The sequence below is a fragment of the Homarus americanus genome, unplaced genomic scaffold (genome assembly GCF_018991925.1).
Source record: "Homarus americanus isolate GMGI-L3 unplaced genomic scaffold, GMGI_Hamer_2.0 scaffold41366, whole genome shotgun sequence".
Classification (NCBI taxonomy): Eukaryota; Metazoa; Arthropoda; class Malacostraca; order Decapoda; family Nephropidae; genus Homarus; species Homarus americanus.
Window position 1 is genome coordinate 950,350 of NW_024723541.1, and position 25,556 is coordinate 975,905.

Sequence of the window (25,556 nt, forward strand, 5' to 3'; positions counted from 1 at the left end):
ACCATAAAATATATCCAATACTCTCTACTATGAGCTCACAGAGCTGTACAATAATTCTGTTGAGCAAATTTTTTAATTCACACTTTGAGTACTAATACGCATCTTCTGAATGCTCTGGTGTACATTCTTTGAACAGGTGTGCTCATTTTAGACGCTTTTCAATGTGCACGCATTGAACATTATTGGTTTTGTATTCGCTAAACGATAAAAGACATATTGTGAGGACTTCCAAGCCCACGCCCAGTATTGCTTGGCATGCACAGCCCAGTTGCAGTTAATCTAACGTGCACCAGCCATGTTGCGCTATGTGCATGTGCGCATATCGTCCGTATTCTGTTAGATCAGACAGTCAGGTGATCGCCATCGTCAGTGGGGTAAGGAGAGACGAATGCACGTGACGTAATACGGGTCATCAACAACACTGGCCGTGTACTGCGACGTGCGGGCATGACGACGCTGGTGAGGCAGCTCTGTCATGGTGACCAGAGCTGCCATGAGATAATGTTTTGGTTCGTGGAAAAGGGGAGCTACACTTTGACATGAACCCTTGAAAGGCCTGCGTGACCGTCACCACAGCCAGCGATAACCCCGCTGCTCTACTCTCCAATATAATTGATTTTGGTGTCACAACCTCCGGCTGCCAATCGATATTTCCCCGACTTATATCACCGTCCTCTCTAAATACAAGTAATTAGCCCCAAATTGATGTCCATTTTACACCCAGAGAAATATAAATGATTTGAGCCATCGATGTGATGTACAGACATGCAGTGCATAATCATTCAGCATAAAGGCGAACATGGCATGCACCAGTGTGGGCTGGGCGGCGGGGGCGGCGCACGCAACACCCGCTCTTCCTCTCCCCCTCACCACGGCCCATATTTACCTACACGCGAGATGAATGGCTCAGTGAATTATCTACACCCTTTGTTAACCCCAATGGAAAGCTGATCCAAGAGTCAAAATCGGATATCGTGATATAAATGCACTGAAAAATATCAACAAGTAGATTGATTAAATTGTGCCTTTGCCAACAGGAGTTACCTAATTAAAAGTAGAACCACATTTAAGCAATGTCCTAAGTCACCCGAAAACATGTGGGCATTTTAGGGACATTATTTTGGGCTCGGGTTTCTCATCAAGCATGAAGTCACAAGTGCATTGTTATTAAAAGTGTTAGTTTGCATTTCCCCTCTCTCTATGCAGTGGCCTCCCCTCCCTACCCTCGTTGGCACCCAAGTGTAGGGAGCTTTTGTCACAATGCTTCGTCCATTTGTTGAATTGTTTTGTTGTTGAATAACAGCAAGGTTCTATTGAATTTTCTTTTTTATTCCGCCGATTTATGCTTTTATTTGCGATTATATCTTTTAGCATGGACAATTTTTATCGAAGAGTACATCAAAACTACGTAAAACAGCTTCCTGTGTTGTCAACATGTAATTTTCAATTTGAATTTTTTCATCCATCCTTTGGCTCAGAATGGAATTATTAGCGTGATGGATCCTAAAATAAGCTACGGATATGCACTATAAAATCATGCACGTTTCTATATGTATTGTTGCATCTCTTTTTGCTATAATGCTGTTGGGTTGGGGCGATTAATTGTAGAGAATCTAAATGCACAGCTTGGCAGCCTGTCAACCGTGAACTGATGAAACGTAACTCATCAGCATCTGTCTCATTTATAATAGATCCTTGTTGCATATATCATGCCACCAATTTATGGTTATTGTTGGGCATATAATCGCCAGCCTCTATCTTACGTCGGATTAATCAGTAGATGTAGATTCATTTCTCTTATAAAGCACCTCATGAATATATGGCACGGCGTCCTAATACCAAATTACACACGAGTAATCAATCTCGCCGCCGGCCTCGGGGGGGGTCTCTGGCCTCTTCTTTAACATAATTAACCCACACTAGACGACTGAAAATCATTTATGCATTACAAAAAATGACGGATTGAAAAATTCTCGAATTGTCTGCTCGTATATGAACGTTGGCAGCAATTTCCACATGACTTGTATACATATTCCCCTCTCTCTCATTACCCCTGCGTCCCCCTTCCCCCCTACCCTCCTCCCCTCAACCCCTCCCTACGGGCCGTCATACACCAAAATTTACTTTATGAGTTAAATTGCCCTGGCGCACCGGATTTTATAAAGATTCTAAAATTGGTGCATGAATGTTGTATGCGATAGAATTCAGCAATATAGAGGGTGGCTATTGGGCTGCCAGGGTTTTCATTGGTTGATTATATAGATGGAATAATGCGGCGGACGGCAACTCCTCCCTTCGTTGCACCCCTTTCGGCCGGTTGCATGTAATTACCATTACTGCACTGCCTGAAAATGAGCCAACCCACCCTTTGACTCTCATCTTCTCTCTCTCTCTCTCTCTCTCTCTCTCTCTCTCTCTCTCTCTCTCTCTCTCTCTCTCTCTCTCTCTCTCTCTCTCTCGTTTTCACATTCAAAGTAATATCTTTCTCCATTTACATTTACCCAGACCTAGATGTGAAGATCATCTAAGTCTTAAGATATCAAAGGTCCATATCCTTATACACGGGTAGCGAGACACGTTGCTGAGATGTCCATAGACGACTCGAGACTATATATATATATCACTATAGGTGTCAGGGAATCATAATCCTCATTAAGTTACCGCAGAGAGTGTCAGAATCCCTTACATTATTAAAGAGCGACTAATCGTCTATGCATGTATTATTAGTGGCTGTGAATGTTGCAGGTTGGTGGACATCTCTTGGGACGGTCGCTTGTTGGTCTTCACAGATTGTATATTTTCCCGGTGATTATATTGGTTGGCATCATCGCAATTTTCGTAAATCATTTTAGCGCTGGCGATAATATCTGATGTAAATAATTGCATTGAGGTAATCCATATTTAATCTCAATGTGAAAAATGTATATTTGAGTCATGTTTCAGAGGTTTAACTGCTGTTCTGATGCGTTCTTATGATAGTTGTTGGATTAACACGGTATCATGATGTTAGTTACGGGGTTAATATGCTATTAACGTTTAGCTGTAATTGTGATGTTTTGTGGGGTAATGTTAGAGCTGTAACTAGCATACTAGCAACTAGTACTTTTCTTCGTGCTAGTTGAAATAGTAACAATAGCGACATCATAATTTCTGGACATTATACCCTGTTATTTATGTTGATTGAATTAATAATGCAGTTTTTTCCGTGTTATTTGTAGCATTAACATAGTGGTAATCATGTTAACAATGAATAACGCACTTTTAACACGTGAGCATGAGATTAACCCATTGATTTCCACCGTGAGCTCTCTGTTCTGGGACTACCATGCCACCTAACGCTGTCAACACGTTCACTCTGTAATCAACTCACTGTTCATATTTTAACTGCAGGATTAACCCAGTCACTAACACTCATCAGTTAAGTGTGGAAAATCCTTAAAAGACTTGGGAATCAGGTTTTTTTTCTCGTAATCGGAAGTAGAGAACAAAGTGTACTCATTATATCATTCAGTGTAAAGGTTGAGTTATCGTACATCGTTTAAGCCATCAAAGTCATTGTATTTATGGGGTGAGTCATCGTATTCATCCGCTTGCATGACGTTGTCTTACTAGGGTTAAATTGCTACATTTAAGGGGTTTGAAGTCATCATACTCAGCTGGTAATGTTTTAGTACTTGAGTTAACGCTATCGCACACGCCCTTCTCTGGTATTGTACTTATTTGGTTTAGTCATAAGTGTCAATAATTTGAGTTGGAATAGATATTACTGTGAGTCTTATATTTATCAAGAGTTTAAGCCATAGTGCCTTATTAAATACTATGTTGTACTCTCAGGAATAAGCCTTCTTACTTAAGGAGCCTGGTCATCGAACTCAAGGGATTACTTACCCACTAAAACGTAAGCAAAATTTCTTGTAACGATTAGACTATGTTAGTTTAAGTAAGGTTAAGGGAAGTTAAATAGGGTTAAGGTTACGTTTCGTTAGGTTATTTTTATTTAGGTAACATTAGGGCCGGTTAAGTAAGGCAAGGTTAAGTTATATTAAGTTAGGTGGAGATAAGTTTAGTAAATTTCGGTCAGATTAAGTTAAATACGATATACCTACTGAGGAAAAGGCCAAGTCATTACGTAAAATAACTTGGTAAATAGGCTAATTGTAACATAAATACAGTTAAGTCTATGATTATAATAAAATACATCCTTCCTCACATGCCGTCACGTAAATCAAGAAACCAACATGTAGGCGGAAGACAGTGTATGATGAGCTGGCCTGATACAGCTGAGGGTGATAAAATAGTCATGATTCGCGATGGTGATGAGATAAGGATAAGAAAGAAAAAAACACAGCTGATAAAGAGACAGATATTTTCAACAGTCGTGGGGCGTAAAATGTTGTAATTAATGGCTAGGTGAGCTATATGACCCGGACGACGCTGACTAGTTAAGGCAGATGGCAGATTAGGAGGAGTAATTTGACAATAAAATATAAACACAAAATAGTTGAACAAAGATAATTAATTTGTTTGTGTAATGCAATATGTCGTGACTCTCGCTTCGTGTTGGATCTTATCACGAAGTAGGAAGGAGAGAATGAACTAAGATGTAGGGTATTGAGGGAGAAGGAAGAGGGGAATATGGTGACGTATGGGAAGAGGGAGAATTGATGGTTGATGAGGGTGGTTGGGGTGAGGGGGGATGATAATAAATGAACGGGGTGAAGTGCTAAGTGGGGTGGGGTGAGGGGGAAGCTGAGTGAAGGGGGTAGACTGGGGTGAGGAATGAGCTGGTGAGAGGGGTGAGCTATGGTAAGGAGGAATAGGGTAGGTAAAGGGGGGGAGCTAAGGTGATGGGTAGAATGGGCTAAAGGGTAGGTAGACTGGGGTGAGGGATGAGGTATGGTAGGAGTGCGGGGAGACACACACACACACATACATACTACCATCCATCTCCCTCGGTCATAACTTGTACCATCACTGGAGCTGGCTGCCGTGGTGTTGGCCTCCCAGACCCCAGAACGAAGAGAGCGTGTCCTAGGGGGGGTGGGGAGGGATAGAAGGGGAAGCTGGGGTGTCGCAAGCGCAGGTGTAGGCATCCTTAGTAACACAGTGCTGGGTGTAAGGGGGGAGATCGTAACTAAGGCTGGGGTTTACGCCTCCCCAGCAACATAGGGGTGTAGCAGAGGTTTATAGAAGGGGCTGACCACACCCTCCAGGCAGCGCGGGGTGTAGGTTCAGTGAGCGTCTCCCTCGGATGACGCAACGTAGTGTAGGAGTCCAGTACACACCCCAGCGACCTCAGACACAGATGCCGTAGAAGCCAATCAATATCATTTCCACAACTTCAAATAGGTATAAAGGTTACCCTCTCCCATCAACTTCAAATTTCAGAGTTCAAAATTCGGTACATTTTAAGAAGGTTTGAAAACCCCACAGTGTTCATTTATTTTTTATTCTATAGTGATTTACAACAATGGTAGCGAACTGTCTTCACCCATACGAATATTTTCCATTTATTGGCGGATTTACAGATGATTGGTCGGCCTCGTACAACTGGAGTGACGCGGAGACATGTAAACATTGGCCCGGAGTCACCAAGCTGAGGCACAGACATTCATTATTAGCTTGTTGATTATTTTAGATGGTTGGTATCGATCACCAGGACGCTATTGTTTCGGTATATCCAATTACCTAACACTCACCAACCTGCTTCTTCACCACTCACATCCTCCCACCACTTACCTCCTTCACCACTCATCTCCTCTCACCATTCACCACCTTCACCACTAACCGCCCTCACCACCCACCTCCCTCAATTCTCACTTCCCTCACTCCTCACCTTCCTCACCTCCCTCCATCATCCATCTTCCTCACCATCCACCTTCGTTACCAACCGCCTCCCCAATATCTGGCTACATACATAATACCATTTGTAATTGCCAAGGTTTTTCTTCCCTGCTGTCATACCATGAGGGAGAGACATCAGGACTTGACCATTATTAACCTCGACCTGCAGCGCAATACCAACGTCTTGAGTATCTCCTCGAGTGCGCTCCAAGTCTCCTTCATAGACACAGTATATAGGTTCTGAGTCCTTCTTTCACTCTGTCCAAATGATCGGGACTTCGTGTTTCAGAGTATTGGATTCTATTTAATACTGATGGCAACACCGTCCTCCTCGGTGTTGTTTTGAGGTGTGTTTATTCATAGGTGTTTGTAGTGAAGGCTTTTGGTGTTGCAGATGGTGTGGGTGTTGAGTTGTATGTAGTGTATGTTGGTGTATTTACGTGTTGTATAAGTGATTTGTAGTGATGTGTCGTCATAAGTGTTGTATTGTTAAGGTTATACGTGTTGTAGATATTGTTATTAGGTGTAGTGTAATATGTATAGTGTGTAGTATGATATGTTGTCTTGTCTTGATGATGTAGTTTATGTATTGTTATTGTCCCAGTCTGTACTGTATGCTTAAGACGTATTGTAGGTATTGTCTTGTCGGTGTATTTCTTGTGCTGTAGTATTGCTTTTGTATGTTAAGTACTGTGTTGGTGCAGGTGTATTGGTTGTGTTGTGTTTTATGGTTAGATTTGGTTCTGTACCTGTTGTGTTGTAGATATTTTCGATGTTGTATTATTTTTCTTGTATTGTAATGCGTGTTGTATGTTGTATGTTTGTGTTCTATAATCAGTATTTTATTCTTGTTGTATAGATGACGTTAGCTGTTGTAGTTCTAATGTTGCTGGACAAGTGATGTTTTCTTCCTGTTGTTCTATAATGCTGTGTTGTGGGTTGTTAATCACTGTTGTTGTTGTATAGTAATGCACGTGTTATATAATATATGCTGTAGTATGCATTTTGTACTGTGGTGTATTATCTGATGGTATTATCTGATGTAGTTTGTATCGTAATTGTGATGTTTTAATTATAGACGTACAGGTAATTTATTAGTGATAGTTTATTCCACCTACTGTATTATGAATGCGGTGTATTGCATTAGTCATAGTTTTAATGCTGAATGTATTTTATATATATTTACAGTTTTCCATCGACTGTATTGTATGTTTTGTATTGTAATTAACGTAGCTGTAATGTAATTTTTAATTTTTTTGTATTGTACTGTCGAAGTGATAGTTATGTTGCTGTGTTGCACTGTAGGTGTTGTGGGTTTTAAAGCAGGGCCATTGTTTCTTGTACTTAAGATTTTGTACTGAAAATGTTGTATTCGGCGACTGTAGTTTGTATCGTCCTGAAATGGCAGTCTGGTGTAATGTTTGTTGTTTTACATTTGACTTGTGTTTCGTTGGTCAGTTTCTTCTTTATTTGTGTTTATAGATTATTTATGTTATGCTTTTGTGTTGTGTTATTTGTCTGTGATTCTTCTTCTTCTTCCTCTGTTTTTGTTCGTGTTTTGTTATTATTGTCTTTGATAGTATTGTTCATATTGCAGTATTAAGGTAGAGGTAAATGTTTACGATATTGGAAAGTTAGTGATTAACCTAACCCAACCTAACTTAACCGAACCTGAGTTACGTTGAACCACCTGCATGATTAACTTCCGTGTGTTTTACCTTGAGTACTGTAACACTTGTAATTCGATATTTTGAAATATTTTGCATTTCAATATCATGTGTTTCATGTACCAAAAATACCCTTACATTACAGCATTTTGTATTTTGCGGTGTCGCGGATGGTGTATAGCAGATCAACAATTTTATGCTTTGTGAACATTGCGCGATGAATATTGTATTTTAGGTTTTGTATTGTGCTGCAGAGAGGTTTTGTGTTTGGTATATTGTTATCTCTATAACGTTCTCTCATTATCTCTCGCTGTTATTACCGTTCTGTTGTACCTATTATACTACACGATATAGAGCGACCCACCGTCATTATATGTCATTATACAACTGGCTTCGTTAACACAACCATATCAGATCTCTTTATCAAACTCTGTTTACTCCGTTCTTAAACCTGTATCGGTGATTTGATAACGTTTTTGTATTTACTTCTGAATAGTGGATTGGAAATATAGCTGATTATATTTTGTTATACGTGTTTTTTTACTCGCGTGATTCATTTTTCCTCTGGCAATATATTACTGGGGGTTTTATTATTGGCGTTAATTATGAGGTGTTGCCAGGGATGCTACTCAAGTATTCTGGGGAAAAATCATCTTCTACACGCTATTCCTCACGTAATTATCGTTTAGCACGCACTACCCCGTCAATTATCATTTAACAAGAAGTTCTTCAGTAATTAGGGCTCATCAGAGACCCCGCTTCTTCTGCTGTCTGTATGCTAACTCACGACCCGACACTCTGAGGGTCTTGTGCTTCCTCGTCCCCCTCCCCGCCAGCCCCTCTCTCCATCCAGCCCCTCTCTCCATCCAGCCCATCTCCCTACCCTGCCCTTCTCCCCTTCCAGCTTCTCTCCCCAAACTTATTTTTCCTCCTTCTCCTTATCCCCCCCCCCCATTCCTCATATCCAATTTCTCATCTCCTCCCACTTTCCCACACCCTACACCCTAACACTCTCCCCACAATACCATTTCTCCCTCCCCCATTATTCTCCCCACACTCCACCATTATTCTCCCCTCGACAACTTTTTTTTTATAAACTTGTCATTGGTGCTCTTTTTTTCCTCCTCCCCTAAGAGCCTCCCCATATACCCTCCTCCCCACACACACTCCCCTCAACAACCTTCTCCCCCAGTCCCACTCCCACCATACTAGTGCACATCACTATCCCATACACCAACCCCTAACGCCTACCAGTTTTCACCACCTACACCATTCCAATACCACGTCAGTACCAATGCACACTGGTCCCATATCAGTTCATCCCACAACACATTACACCACTGACACATACACAACCTTATAATTCCCGTCCACTCAACCACTATTTACAGATCTACCACACCACACCATATGTCACCTCTCCACACTCTCCTCCCTCATCTCTCCACCTCCAGCACTTCTCAATCCTAATCCCCCACCCCGCCCCCACTTCCTCCTTCCTTCCAAACAACCTCATCATCTCCCCCCAAACCACTTCCTCTACCCCATTATCCCTTCACACCCCAACACACACACACACACACACACACACACACACACACACACACACACACTCACACACTCACTCACTCCTTGACCCATAAAAGTAAGGATCAAAGAAAATGCAATAAAACAGATATAAACACTCAGGTGAAGACTGCATATGTTAGGCAAGATAAACATGAATAAGCAATAAGGAAAATTTATATATGAAAGGTGGGAGAAGCGTAGAGACGATAACATGGTGGTGTGAAGAATATCTAACATAGGAAAGAATGAAATGGAGAGGTTACTGGTTACTAAAAAGATAGGTTGTGTTAATAACCTTTGAGAGGTGTTGCTTATTTACATGAAGTGGTAAATGTCTGAGGGAAATTAAATCATGTAACCAATTCTTATTTAACCCAACCAAATCTTACCTAACCTAAATTGACTTAACCTAACCTGTCTTAGCTTAATCTATGTTAACTAGATTATATGCAAGTGGAAAGGTTGGTAAGAGGAAAATTTAACTTCGTGGAAATTGACAAGCATAACAAAGGCCTAAAAGTTAGGTAAATCTATGGTAACTTCAGGACTATATTGGCTAAGTTCAATGTAGGTTATTTTAAGGTAAGTTAATTCCATAATGGGTCTTATAAGAAAAATTCTAAAATGGTATATATACGTGAGTGTGTATAAGTGTGTCGAGAACCCGTTAATTGTGTGTGAGTCTACAGATCAATTTAATAGCTACAAGTTTTGATTATCTTGTCTTAAACATGTGTAGCTACCAAATTACACATGTATCGTAAACATGTGTACCAAATTACAGGTATATCTTAAATACGTATACTAAATTACAGGTGTATCTTAAACACGTTCCCCAAAATACAGGTGTATCTTAAACACGTGCACTAAATTATAGGTGTATCTTAAACACGTGCACTAAATTGCAAGTGTATCTTAAACACGTGCACTAAATTACAGGTGCATTGGGAGGTATATCTTTCTAAAACATCTGAATTTTTGCAGGTGTTTATGATGAATATTATGTACCAACACCTAATTACGTCTCTAAAAGCAACCCAACTTTACATATGTGTGAAGGACCTAGTTAACGAGACACTTTTACAGTTCGACTTAATTGCAAATTTATAAATGATATTCATTAGAATTAATGTAAACAGGGAAAGTATTCATTTGAGTAAACATTGTCCAGCCAGTGTTTCATTATAGGGCATATATTTAATTGTTTTATCGAAAGATAATTAATATTTAGTAAGAATGACGCTATATTCGTAAAAATAAGTAAATAGTTATATGGTTATTGGGTCAAATAAACTCTACTTTTCTACTTTATTCTCATTAAGGATATAAATGCTTATTGAAATCTTGATTTTTTCTGGTCTTTCTAAATAACATTAAACCTTTCACAAATACATTCACTGCTCAAAATGTAAATCGTATTTTTCGACATATTTCATATATTTCGTGTTTGTGTGTGAAAACCGTATGGCTGCTGTTCCTTCTGTCTGTAGTTCCGTATGACTGCCTTTCCATGTCTGCAATCGTCCTGCAGATAAAGCTTCAGGCGGTAGGGTGAAGGCTAGGTACTCCCTCTCTTCCTCCTATACCACCTAACCTAACCTAACCTAACCTATCCTAACATAACTTAATATAACCTAATTTAACTTTATCGAACCGAACTTAAACTTAACTAACCAAGCCTAACCTAATCCAACCTAACCTTGACCTAATGTAACCTAATCTAACCACACGTAACCTAACGTAACCTAACCACATGTAATCTAATATAACCGAATATACCTAAACACACACACACACACACACACACACACACACACACACACACACACATATATGTATGTGTGTGTGTGTGTGTGTGTGTGTGTGTACGAAACACTGCGGTGGATTATCCCGGGTGATTTTTGTCCTCAGTATCAGTGTAGCACAAACATCAACAAAAACACCCGGGGAGGGAAAAATGAGCCGCGTTTGACACTAAGAGGGAGTCTAAAGAATGACCAGGAGCGAGGACACTTTTTACCTCACCTTCACAGTTCTTTGGTGGGGTGATGTTGGAGCTCTTTACCGGATATTTAAACTCGAAGGCTCAGTTGACAAAGAAGCCCATTTGTCATTATACATAAAAAACAGACGCTAATCTCTCATTATTGGCGTTCACAAATTTTGATTGCTAAATGTAGAGGCAATTTGTTTAAAAATGTCCACGAAACAATTACATTTATATGGCATTCTAAAATGTATTTGATATTGGATAGATTAAAATTTTCCACACCTGTTCGATCAAAGCAACGCAAAGCTAATTAAACAGTTGACAGGTAGCCAGGATAATAATTTACAGGGTGTAACAAAAATATTGTAATAAAACTGGGTACGAGTTATCGGTTTTGTTATCTGATTTGAGAGTTTTTTCTTGTGCTTTACAGTCACATCTGAAAGCGTGACGCGGACCAGGACTTGGGCGGCTACATTGTGTGTTGCATGAGAGACGTTTTGGCTATAAATATTTTAACATTCATGGGCTGTTTGTGTGTTGAGCGAGCGGACGCCACGGTAGAGCGGGGTTGGGCGGTCACTGTGCTCTCAACCGGAGGTGATTATGATTATCATGATGTGTGTTAATTTATACCAGGGTGTTTATTATGATAATTATCAATCATATTTATAAATCTGGTGCCATAGCTGAGGGGAACCGATGCCAATATTACTGTGACAGTTATGTAGGTGGTGCTTGAATTGATTATTATCCTGAGACTAAAATAGTTCTTTAGTTCCATTTCAATTATTTAAAGTTACAATTGTCGTCATCTGCCATTTGTCTTTAACCACTACTTCTGTTCTCCACTTTTTATAATACTCTTGCCTTTCTTCTTTTCCTTAAGTACTGATCACAAAGCTTTTATTTCTTTTTCTTTAGTGTTACGCTGTATGACACACACACACACACACACACACACACACACACACACACACACACACACACACACACACACACACACCACTTAACGTATTTTTTCATAAACACCACTCACCGGGCACGCTCCCACACCCCGACACCCACCACCCACGTTCCTACACCTCCACACCCACCACCCACACCCAACACCCACACCCCACACCCACACCCACCACCCACACCCACCACCCACACTCCCACCCACACTCATCATCCCATCGAGATTTTTGACCCGTGCCCTATGAGACGAAGCGGCCACACCGTAGAGTTTAAATGAATGTCAATACTCGCATGTTTTGGACGATTAAATATTGGTGGTGGGGCTTGATGAGTCCGTGAGTATGACGCTCCCTTGTTTGTCTTCATACTTACCTGCGACTCCCCGCCTCGCTTGAAACATACCTGTATATTGTCCACTCGTGTAGAGCTGTGTATGTGTGTGCCTGTGTATACTCATGTATACAGAATGTCTCAATAATAAATTTATACGCACTGCCTTATAATTTTTCGTGGAAACAGCAATATTGTCCCCACTTGTTGGTAACCTCACACGTCAACAAGTGAGGACAATTTTGGTCTTGTAATAAAAGTATTCACGTGATCACCACAGAAATCGGCAAGACAGTTTGTTTCTAAGTTTCTGAGACGCCTTCTATATATAGATGGATTTATAAATAGATGAGTATTATAGATGGATGTGGAAATCAATGCAACCATAATAATTCCAAAATTCAATAACATAAATTCACCATTAGCTGAAAAGTATATTAACGTGTGTGTGTGGGAGGGGGGTATGGGCGTGTGCTAATGTGTTAGTCGACATAGGTCTACATTTCCCCTGCATCTTACCTCCGAAAAGTATCAATGAACACTGCCTGTAGAAACATCATCACCACCACGCTACCATATACTCACCGGGTGTTCACCTCGTAAGGGACACTCGCTATTGACAGAATAAAAAAATATCATAATATTGTATAATGTATATCCACGACAGTAAGAGAACAAGACATCTTAAATATCCAGTTCTTTGACCACAATGCAACAAATATCCATCCCCCACTTGTTACTAAATGCCAAATTAGCGCTTTATACCATCAAAGTAATGTGTTGATTATTGCAATAACTAAGTCCATGCAACTAATACCTTGAAGTGTTGTACAAACTCTGTCTCATTATGCACGAAACAATAATTCGGTTTATTGTTTTCAGGGTTACATGCCTTATTGATCACATTTTTACCTGTGTTTGCTTAGCTCAGTGCCCACTGCCCACCTTACCTGTCTTTACCTATCCCAGTGCCCACCTTACCTGTCTTTACCTATCCCAGTGCCCACCTTACCTGTGTTTACCTATCTCAGTGCCCACCTTACCTGTGTTTACCTATCTCAGTGCCCACCTTACCTGTGTTTACCTATCTCAGTGCCCACTTTACCTGTGTTTACCTATCTCAGTGCCCACCTTACCTGTGCTTACCTATCCCAGTGCCCACCTTACCTGTGTTTACCTATCCCAGTGCCCACCTTACCTGTGTTTACCTATCCCAGTGCCCACCTTACCTGTCTTTACCTATCCCAGTGCCCACCTTACCTGTGTTTACCTATCCCAGTGCCCACCTTACCTGTCTTTACCTATCCCACTGCCCACCTTACCTGTGTTTACCTATCCCAGTGCCCATCTTACCTGTGTTTACCTATCCCAGTGCCCACCCTGTCTTTACCTATCTCAGTGCCCACCTTACCTGTGTTTACCTATCTCAGTGCCCACCTTACCTGTGTTTACCTATCCCAGTGCCCACCTTACTGTCTTTACCTATCTCAGTGCCCACCTTACCTGTTTACCTATCAGTGCCCACCTTACCTGTGTTTACCTATCAGTGCCCACCTTACCTGTGTTTACCTATCTCAGTGCCCACCTTACCTGTGTTTACCTATCTCAGTGCCCACCTTACCTGTGTTTACCTATCTCAGTGCCCACCTTACCTGTCCTGGGTGATAAAAGTATAAAGGTATATTTTGTTATGTGTAGCTCAAGGTTCGTGGTGACTAGTGCTCCGTCGTCATCGTTTCTTGTTTAAGTTTGTCTTAAAGTTTTTGTGACATTCTTGTTTATTGACGTCATACACGAACATTCTTGGAGGTGTTAAGAACTACTGAATTACATTTATATGTACGTGATACTCACTGTTCATATCTCTATATTACAGGAAAGACCTACAACCTCTTGATAAACTGTACTGTAGGAATACTCTTAAGATTTCGTTCAAATATGTCTATCATTTCTTCATATTTTGTATATTATTGAACGTTTTTATTGAACATCATTTTCGCTATACCATAATAGTGAAGGTTCATGACCTATATCTAGTGTGTCGTCGTTAGTTTTTAGTATATTGTCGTACACTTTTTTCTCGTCTGATGTCCCTTCTAAAACTTACACCTTAAAGTGTATCACAAGATTATTGCATGATTGTCCTAGGGGTATGTAGTGGAGAGGAAAGTAGTGTGTGTGTGTGTGTGTGTGTGTGTGTGTGTGTGTGTGTGTGTGTGTGTGAGGGGGGTTATTATTATTATTGTTGTTATTATTATTATTATCATTATCATTATTATTATTATTAGTAGTAGTAGTAGTAGTAGTAGTAGTAGTAGTAGTAGTGGTAGTAGCAGTAGTAGTACGAGTACCGTCATCTACTGTATGTTAAGCATATAAGTCAACCCAAACAAAACTACCACTTAATTCACTAACTGTGGCCCACGGAAGAAGAAATTACGAGTGTAAAACAATTTATAAAAATATTACTGGCTGAGATCCACACACACGTATGTCGAGCTTGTTGACATAGTGTGTGTAAGAGCCACTAGCTTTTACAACACTGATCCCTGGTAAAGTCTTAATGTGCTTACCCTGGACACACACACACACACACACACACACACACACACACACACACACACACACACACACACACACACACACACACACGTCTCTTATAATGAACAGAGTTATAGAATATGTATTTACGTGTTGGTGTTTCGTCTGTAATCACGTCTCTTATGCAGTAAATTGGCAGTGTTAAAGTGAATGGAATAATGAGAACAATGATGATGAAGTTGGCTAGAGAGATCTAATGATAAATGTACTTTGAGGATATATATATATATATATATATATATATATATATATATATATATGGTTGGTCTTCTGTTTACTTACTTCTCTCTCTCGTCTTCACTATCTCTCTCTCAATCTCTCTCTATTTGTCTGTCTCTCATATAACGAGCAATTCGGCCAGCAATTGCATCTCCCTCCCCTTGCATCTCATTATCATTAGGAGTGAAGCCAGCTTGGCCCTTTAATTTTCCTGGGGTAATTTTGCATTCAACGCATGTCATTACGGGAGCACAATATCAGGTAATTAACACTCTATATGACGCGTGCTGGCTAGAGCAGTCTACGCCATTCACCCACCCAAATTAATTTGAATGGTGTGATGATGATGATGATGATGATGATGATGATGATGATGATTATTAGGGTGATGATGAAGGTTGGAGGTGATGATAATAATGGCCATTTTATCATATTCTGAAAGGCCCATGAGTTTATTTTGTTATTCTTCATTTTTCTCTCTTTCTCGTCTCTCTAATTGTGTTTTTTCTTCTTCTTTTAGTCTCTTTTATAAGTGATGAGACTTGGGATGGTCATAGACACTTGTAGATGTGGTCTCTCTCTCTCTCTCTCTCTCTCTCTCTCTCTCTCTCTCTCTCTCTCTCTCTCTCTCTCTCTCTCTCCACCTGCCTCCTCTTCTATCTTTCCATCTCTATCTGTCTCTCATTCTTTCTCACCTTTTCTCTCTTAAACTTACACACATACACATACTCACAGTCCATGGGTCACTCACTCACTCACTCCTCACCCACTCCTCACTCCTCACTTACTCGCTCTCACTCACTCACTCACTCACTCACACTCACTCACACACACTCACTCACTCACTCACTCACTTTCATCCCCCGTCCTACCTATGTCCCTCCATCCCTCCATCCCTCCATCCCTCCATCCCTCCGTCCCTCCCTCCCTCCCCACCACGCTCTCCCTCTGTGCTGCCACTCTCACTGACTCTCTCCTACTCTCTCTACCTTTCCCCTACCCGGCTCTCTCTTTCCTCTCTGATTCTCCCCTCCCGTCGCTTTCACCCTCCCCCTCACCCTCTGATTCTCACTCCCTCTCTGTACTGTTAAAAAATATCCTGGAGCAAATTGAAAATAATGAAAGGAAAAATGCACAAAAATATTTCAAAAACCCGTTTGAAACACTGGCCATTTCTGCGTTGGCTTTCACCCCTTCTCCCCTCCACTCTCCCCTCGTCTCCCCTCCCCTGTTCCCCTCCTTTCCCCCTTTCCTCCCCCCTTACCACGCACCCTCCTGCCTGCCTGCCTGCCTGCCTGCATGTGTGTGTGTGTGTGTGTATATATGTGTGTGTATGTATGTGTGCGTGCGTGTGTGTGCGTCCTGCCTGCCTGCTCCCCCTCGATGCCTGATGCCATGTAGGGAATATACGCCGGACTTCTCTCTTTCGGCCAACACTCAAATTTTATCCCCTAATTCATAATATTGGTCCCTTTTTTTATATTGTATGAGTGTGCATAGATTAATGGGTTGTGCTCCCCCTATTTTTTTTTACATATTCTTTGCTGTATATTAATGCAAAATAGGGGGTTTTATTAGTAAATTGGAAATGGAAATGTTTGGTGCTCTACCGTTAATACCATGACTTTTACCACTGAATGCATTTTGTACATGCAATTTTTCGCTTTTGTATGGAAGGGTTGCTGCTAAACGACTATTGTGTCAGAGAGAACACACCGTAAAAAAAAAATTCTATCGCGTCTTGTGTCATGCGCATTCCGCCATGCACTTAGCCAGGTGCGAAAGAGGTGGGTGGATGCTTCAGTGATAACGCCGTCAGTAGGAATAGGAATCACTGTGGTTGTTCGCGATGCATCCTGGTCATTCGCGATCCACCATGCACTTAGCGAAGCATGGAAAGAGTTTGATGATGGTAACACCTGATTGACATCACTGTATTTGGCGATCATAGGAGAGCTAGGTGTTGGTATATGAATAATACTTTAGGAATCACCTTATTCATTTGCGATCCCTACCTGGTCATTCACAATCCACTTAAGTCATTCGCTAACCACTCCATTCGTAATCCATCATGCATTTATGGAAATATGAAAGAATTGGACGATGCCCTCGTTGTGGAGATGTCCGCTTAGGAACCACCGAGAATATTACTTCAGCTTCACCCAGGCTTTGAATATTTCGATAACACTGTGAACGTTTAACACTACTCTTGTGTGTATAATGCACTGAAGCCTGTTTCTGTTTCTGTATGGTTCCTTTGTGTTTTACCTGCATACATGATAGCGTCTGAGTATATTCTGATGATCAATCAATGAATTAATGATATAAAGCATGATATATGTAGTCATTACTGACACCTGTCACGACATACCGAGTTATTATTGAATATATCATGATACAGTTTACGTTTAGTGATATTTATCGTGATATAGTTAGTGTTTTATTATATAATTAGTCATTATTGATATCTATAATGATATTTCTACCATTAATGGCATATATCATGGTATATCTATGCATTAGAGACATGTATCCTGATATTTCAATACTTTAGAGATAATTATCATGATTTATTTATATGTTAGAGAGATATATTACGATATATCAATGCATTAATGCTATATATATCATGATATAGCTATGTATTAGTGATATCTACCATGGTATACCATAATTGGTAACAATGGCAGGGTAGCATAAGGTGGCAACACTGAGCGAATAACATGCATACATGAAAAAGAATTTATTGCTTGGAAACAATATACAAATGGTCAGCTTTAGTTTAATTTTTAAGCACATGCGTTCTCGTCACATACACCCCTCACGCGGATACAGTCACACATACATGTATAGATGCATACATGATTGCCTATATGCATGGGCTAATATAATGACAATCATGAACGATTATATATATATATATATATATATATATATATATATATATATATATATATATATATATATATATATATATAAACAAACAAAAGCAGACACAAATCAATATACAAAGATACAGACATACATACACGTACACATAAATACAAAACATTTACACACAATACACATGCATGGAAACACAATGGAAAACTTATATACATACAAGGAAACTGTTATACATATTGTAAATACATACATACATACATACATTAATGCAACACCACGTACAGCGCACATACCCATTCAAATTTGCTTGCACAAACACACAGTCACGTAAATAGAAGCATAAACAAGTTCACGCAGACATGAAACACATAGAGGAAAAAATAAACAAACAACATAAGAAAGAGCCCAAGCTTCATGCAAGAACAAACAAACAATCACGACATGGCCAAGCAAAAAACACAATAACACAAACATACATCATGCAAGAACAAACACAAATATAAGCAAACAAACAAATTTAAGTAAACATAAACAAATAAACACAAACACGAGTATACACAAACACAATCACAAGCAAACACATACACAAGAAAACAAACACAAACAAGTATATAAGCGCAGTGTATACTTTTTTGTTGACTTTCATAGACAAACAAATAATCAGATACAAACACAGGCTCACAAAGCATGAAAGGTGAAAAGTGGGTTCCATAGGCGTGACAGTGTGGCTACAGAACACCGTATACCCAAGTCTTCAGTACACGTGACCAACTGCCTTCACTTCTCCAGCCGCAAAGTTTGGTACCTATTTATATCTGGGTGAACTTAGAGTGACCCAGGATCGAACCAAAGACCCATAGTACAGGAGGCCAGAGTTGTATCCACTCATGGGAAAAGAAAAAAACAAACTCAAACCCACCTACATCCATACAGTTATACAGACACACACACACACACACACACACACACACACACACACACACACACACACACACACTTGTAAGAATCCAGGAAGTCCTAGAGACATGAAGGATGCATAAATACATATTTTATCCAGGTGAGAGGAGCGGTAATGATGTGCCACTATGCACTGTCGCTACTTGGACTCACCTGCCATCATTAACAGTATTTTCAACACCACTCTTGTGAGGTGAGAGCATCAAGATTTATCCACTTAGAGAAGAAAAAAACACACACACACCTGGACGTCTTCGAGAACGACTCCTTTAAGTTTATGGTTTTTTTACTCACTGGCGATGTTGGTCCATAAAAGAAAAGGCTAAGTAAGTAAAAAAGAACACGTAATGAGAGACCAAATGTGAGGATAAATAAGTGTCAGGTTATCGAGGGGGCTGTTGAGTGTCGTGGCGGAGGTAAAACTCGGGGTGGAGGTGTGGGGGGTAAAATGCAGCCAGCTAATTAAAGGATACCTGTCCCTAGCGGTGTCAATAGTCTTCGCTGAGGCGCACCAATTAGTAGATAATTTGCTAATTACTGATTTATTCATTTTAAACGACAAACTGAGCACCAGTCAGCAGGCGGATAATAATAATGACCACCAAGTATAAACAGGTACTTTGTGTTTCAGTGAATTTATCAGTGGCAGTATTTGGCAACATGAGAATAATATTTCAAAGACATCAAAGATAAATGTTAAATATGTCCTCCAAATAGATAAACATACGTGGAGAGAGAGAGACTGGGGTCACCACACTAGTGTTAACTGGAGAGGAGGAAAACTGAAGCTTTAATTCCAGCATTATATAATTATCAGGGAGTTTTGGTTCAATACTACAACTGTAACTCTTCAAAGGAGTAGTTTAGTGTTTTAAGAACGTGTGTATCAAAGAACAACGCATAATCACACGAACATATAGACGAAGTTACATACACACCAATACAAGTAATACACATATGCATGTAACCACACACACACACACACACACACACACATACATACATACATACATACACAAAAGTAGTCAAACAAAAGCCTAAGGGTTGATCAGTATTGCGGTACATTATCATTACAGATTCACAACCGAAATATTCCCCGATGCATTATTACACAATCTTACCCAACGTCAGGAAGCCTCGGTCACAACCTGTAATCATAAGGTCTTATTCAAACCAGCGAAATTACACAGATAATGTCAAGATTCAACTGACTTAGTATTTTGTCTACTGTCTACAAGCAATTATCGCATCACCCTTAAGTATTACGCCATATATATTACGTATTATAATAAGCAGTTTAATAATGGATAGATGCCAAGCCAGTGATCGTGCGTGTCAATTCTGGTAGGTGATCTTGCCAGCTGTACCGTAAAGATCACACTACATACGCCGTCACTCGTCGGCTGGCAATACGAGTCCAAAATGCAGACTAAGTATAACGAGGGTATAATGAACTATAAATAACCAGTAAGTTGGTGATGGACGGAGCATTATAGCGTCACCCACGTCATTGTACTCCACTGAAAAAAACGACTGGAAAAAAAGAAAATGACTGCATAATGGGATTGAGTTGATCGCTGGTCTATAAAAGAGATAACAGAGAGGCTAGTTGCAGCCAGATCTAATTTTTAGATATTACCGGACGATTAGTATACTTACACGTACAAATTAACGTCAGTAACTGGCGGTAATCCGGTTTTATCGCTCAACGGGAAAATGATAAGTGCGACCGGGACCAACTTACTCTCGGGGGTCAGCTATGGTGCCACACTTTAACTATCTCGCTTCTTTTTTATGTGTGATGAATAAAGAAGTGGACTCCCACAGTTTTATCCTATTATTAATCATATGATTTTATTTCGTATGTATGAATATGCGTGTGGAGATAACAATCGTATAAATTCCGTTTTCGATGAGAATGATAATAAACTCGACAGTCCATATATAATGAGGTTTACCGGGGTGTCTCATATATCGATCAGATCAGATGAATAAGTAAGTATGTCTCAATTATGCCATGCATGTTGAAAGAGGTCCACCAGTAACCAGCACACAGATCAGACATGTATTTAGTGAAAGTCGCTGAGAAATCTGGTTTAGTTACCACAGAGTCTCTAACAGTCTTGATATTATCTGGTCTAAATTTTGTCTCTCAAGTAAATATTGCCAACTGGGGCAACTGATTTCGCAAGATTTTCTTTTTATTTTAAATTAATCTTAATACCAGATCATTTAACAAGTAATCTCTCTTGCTATGAAATAATGTGATTCTCGTAGATGTTTCTGTTAACAGCACAATACAAAATATCACGAGCACGCTATAAATATTCCACACAGCCCAACACAAATATTTCTTTATGATGTGAAGATCGTCCCCACCAGCCATTGGACACAGTAATGTATAATCATAGTGCTGTTAATGCTGGACTTTACCTTGTGAACAGATGCTCCCTCCTCTCTCGTTACACCTATTCCTGGTACGTCTTCACTTCCATCAAATAAACTTTCACAGCCAGTCGATTGGTACCTGTTACATTGTTTACTTATTAATATCTATTTGTACTGATAATCAATTGATATAATTTGATATTGTTTCCCGATCGATTTTCATTGCAATGTTACAAAATAATACATATTTATAATCACTGATTGATACCTGTGTGTAATGAACTTTCACTGGTACTTACTTGAATTTATCACATTAAGAATATCGTAACATTGGATACCTGTTGTGTTCCTCAGTACAACACAGGATCAGTGTCGAATTTCATTCTCTCAATGCTCAGGTGTTTATAAACTTTCTCGGCTTCATGAACTGTTCGGGGCAAATTAGCTCATTACATTTTGGGGGAAACAATAATATTTTAATTTATAATAATTAAAAGATATTTATTAAAATTTATGTAATAAGTAAAAGATTCGTCTTTTCAAAACAATAACGTGTGGTTAATAAGAAGGTTTTTTTCTTTTTATGTACCCTGTATTTTCGTGTGATTTTGAACAATAACATTTTCCCAGTAAACTTGAACATTACTTATAAATTAAATGAAACACCCAGCTGCACAACTGCTGCCGCTCCCTGGCTGGGGTTTTCGATTAACAGTACTTGTTAACGTATAAGTATATGAAATTATACAAAGGTAAATAGGATTAAGCAACAGTAACCAACAGAACATAATATACTGTTAACGGGGAAACAGTAGCCAGAAAATTACAACATAATTCAATGCACTTATGTAAAACAAATTATAGATAATTAAATATATTATTGTAAAATTCTGCAGAATTTGATAAATGTGTTTCAGGTGACATGAAGCAGCGTAGAGCAAACAATGAAAATATACAATTTTGTTCAATGCATCACAACTTCATATCATAAATGTGTTTGCCGGAAAATTTATATAAATTACAAATAAAATATTACCTTAATACAAAAAGACTTTGAGAGTTAGACAGACAGACACATGTAGACAGAGGTTGACCATTATCATGATAAGTCTCATAAATGTGTAAAGAAACGCATCAAAACTCCCTGACGTCATAGACCATAACGAAAAGCCGGTTTATAATTATTACTTAAGATAATGAGAAGTGTATCAATGTAAGTTGCTCCGGTAAAATTATTCAGAAAATATCTCATTAATTTATTAAAAGAAGAAATATATTATAACTTTATCTTTACAATAGCAATGACGTGAAAAATGAATGTTGGTCCCTTAGGCATGACGGTCTGATAGATATGCAACACACGGTATATAGTAAGTGTTCCGTACGTAAAGAGGCAGCGTGGCCGATACTGCATCGACTGCCTTCACTTCCACAGCTGTAGAGTAACATTATGACTCACATATGCCGTAATTAGAAGAAAAAATGAAGATCCATACTTGCGATAGGTGTGTTATCCAACGTTGCCACATTGATCACCACTGCGAATGGCTGTCAGGCATGTACAGCGTTGCCACCTTCCACCGTACACCAGGAACTGTGATCAAATGTAAATTAGTTTACGAGGAGGCTTCTTGCGGGCTGGCCTACAAGTTGGCCGGGTCTGGCAACATTAACCCACCTCCACCTCCTTGCTGGACTTCACCCCTTGTGCCCAGCGCTACAAACGTCAGAACCCATTACCTGGAGAAATGAATGTAATATCAGGACCTACTGTAATGGAAAACAAGCTATGAATGCGTAATGACATGTACATAGATAAGCGATAAATATCTTACTTACACCATCGGTGGTTGGCGGTGCTGGTCTAGACCTTACAGCCAGTTGGGAGTTTCATTACATGTAATAAATGTACTGATGTACTCTACGGTGGCCGCCCACGCCCCTAACACGCCCACTTGTCCAGGAGGGAAGGATGGGTTGATGGTGGCAGTGGTGATGGTAGTAATTATGATGTGGGGTGGTAGTGGTGGTTGTGCTGGTCGAGGTAGTGGTGTAGTGATGTTAGTGGTAGTTATTATTATGATGGGGAGGGGGTGTAGTGGTAGGCGTGATGGTGGTGATAGGAAGTAAGAGGGTGGTGGTGGTTGTGTTTGTGGAGCTGGTAGGAGATATGAAGGAAGGGGGCAGTGGTGGTTGTTGTGATGGTGGTGGTCTTGGTGAAGAGGCGTTGGTGGTGGTAGTGGTGGAAGTAATGGTGATAGTGACAGGGGTGGTGGGGGTAATGGTAATTATTATATGGCACTGGTGGTGGTGGTGGGAGACGTTATGGTGGTAATGGTGACGTTTGTGGTAGTGTTGATGGTGGTGGTAGTGTTCGTGTTAGTGGTTTGTATTTGATATTTTCAGTATATACATATAGTCACCATGACAACTAGACCTGCATTTTTTTGTAGGGGGGGGGGGGAGGGTTCAAGGGCATAGTTCAGGTTACAGTTTTGGAGAGGGTTTCACCCCATGTGAATTAGCCCCTCACTCGAGCGTAGTCCAGTTCTTATTTGTTTTCTCTTTATTTTTACTGGTTTTCTCTATTGATTGTAATTCTTGCTTTAATGTTTATTGCTATTTGTTATTGCTGTTATTGTTTTTGTTGTTGTTGATGTTGTTCAATTGTTGCTTTTGTTCTTGTTGTCAGTGAGGGTTTCGTTAATGTTGTTGTTATTGTTGTGGTCTTTTGATAGTTAGTGTCGTAATTGTTGCCGATTTCACTGTTTATTTTGCTGTTTTCGTTGTCGTTGTTGTGAGTAACCTATATGAGGGAGATGTTGATGATGTGTCTGCCAAATACTGCGGGTTTTTACCCATCTACTGTACTGTATATATCTACTACACTGCATATCTCCGTATCTACCACATTGTATATACGAGTATCTGCTGTACTGTTTTAGTATCAACAGTGTGTCATAATGTCTAATAATTCAAAGAACTTTTCACATTACAGATGTGACGATGCTGTCAGCAATGGAAACTGCTGTCAAGTGTGAAGTGGACCTCCCCCTCAACCTCAAGACTCATGTGAGTACCCACTCTTGAACACCAGTGTGATTGATAGCTTCAGATGCCCGCGTTAGCGTGTAATGTATAAATCTTGAAGATGGCATCATTCAAGCTATAACTTGTACACTTGCTTTGGTCGTATGAGTTCACGTAACATAGGGAATAGTTAAGATCCATCGGACTATTTCGTATATGAACGCGAGTAGTGGGATGTGGGGAAGCTGAAACAAGGTTGAGTTTTAAACCTGACCTGGAGTTAGTGAGCGTCTTGATTATGACTGAATAAGTAAATTGCGTTTGAGTGTTCTGAAACGGACGGTAATATGTTCAACACATCTTCAGTATAAGTTACTTGGTCTAAAGGATGAAACGTATTTTTAGACGTTGAAGAAATCACATGTGAATAATCAAACCCTCGATCATTTCATTGCTTCTTTTGTAAGTTTCGTATAATTCCGGGTTTTATGGTTGATATAGTAATTAATTTTTTTTGGGGGGGGGAGGTGATCAGGATGCTTTAATCAGTGTGCACCTGTGTATAGTGGCCATTGATCAGTAAAATTTATCACCTCTCGTGTCCTGCTTGTAGGGGTCTAAGAGATGGAGCAGTGAAATAGGGTGAGGAGGAGGGGAAGGTGGTAAAGTTAAAGAGAGTGAGAGTGGAGAGAACGACAGTGAGAATGACAAAGAGAACGATGCTGAGGAGAGGGAGAAATGGAGAGACAAAAAATAAGGCGAGAGAAAGTCATGAAGGGATTACATGCTATATATCTTTAGTGACAAGGTTCCTTAAACATTCTTATGTCTCAGTGTAAAAAAAAAATTCTCAAGTACTCGTTCATAAGAGTACGACTTGCGAAGAGGTCGAGTATGTTGTGAAGTAGGTCGAGTATCTTGTGAAGGATGTCGGGATGTTGTGAAGGAGGTCGAGTATGTTGTGAAGGAGGTCGAGTATCTTGTGAAGGAGGTCGAGTATGTTGTGAAGGAGGTCGAGTATGTTGTGAAGGATGTCGAGATGTTGTGAAGGAGGTCGAGTATGTTGTGAAGGAGGTCGAGTATCTTGTGAAGGATGTCGAGTATGTTGTGAA

At 39.9% G+C, this 25,556-nt stretch overlaps 1 long non-coding RNA gene across 1 annotated transcript in view; it reads left to right on the forward strand.

The window, feature by feature from the left end:
• LOC121863501 overlaps positions 1-24,511 on the forward strand; it is a 100,208-nt gene extending 75,697 nt beyond the window's left edge. The window contains exon 3 of the long non-coding RNA XR_006088412.1: positions 24,413-24,511. This is a non-coding gene — a long non-coding RNA (uncharacterized LOC121863501). The remainder of the gene's footprint in view (positions 1-24,412) is intronic.
• The last annotated feature ends 1,045 nt before the right edge of the window (positions 24,512-25,556 follow it).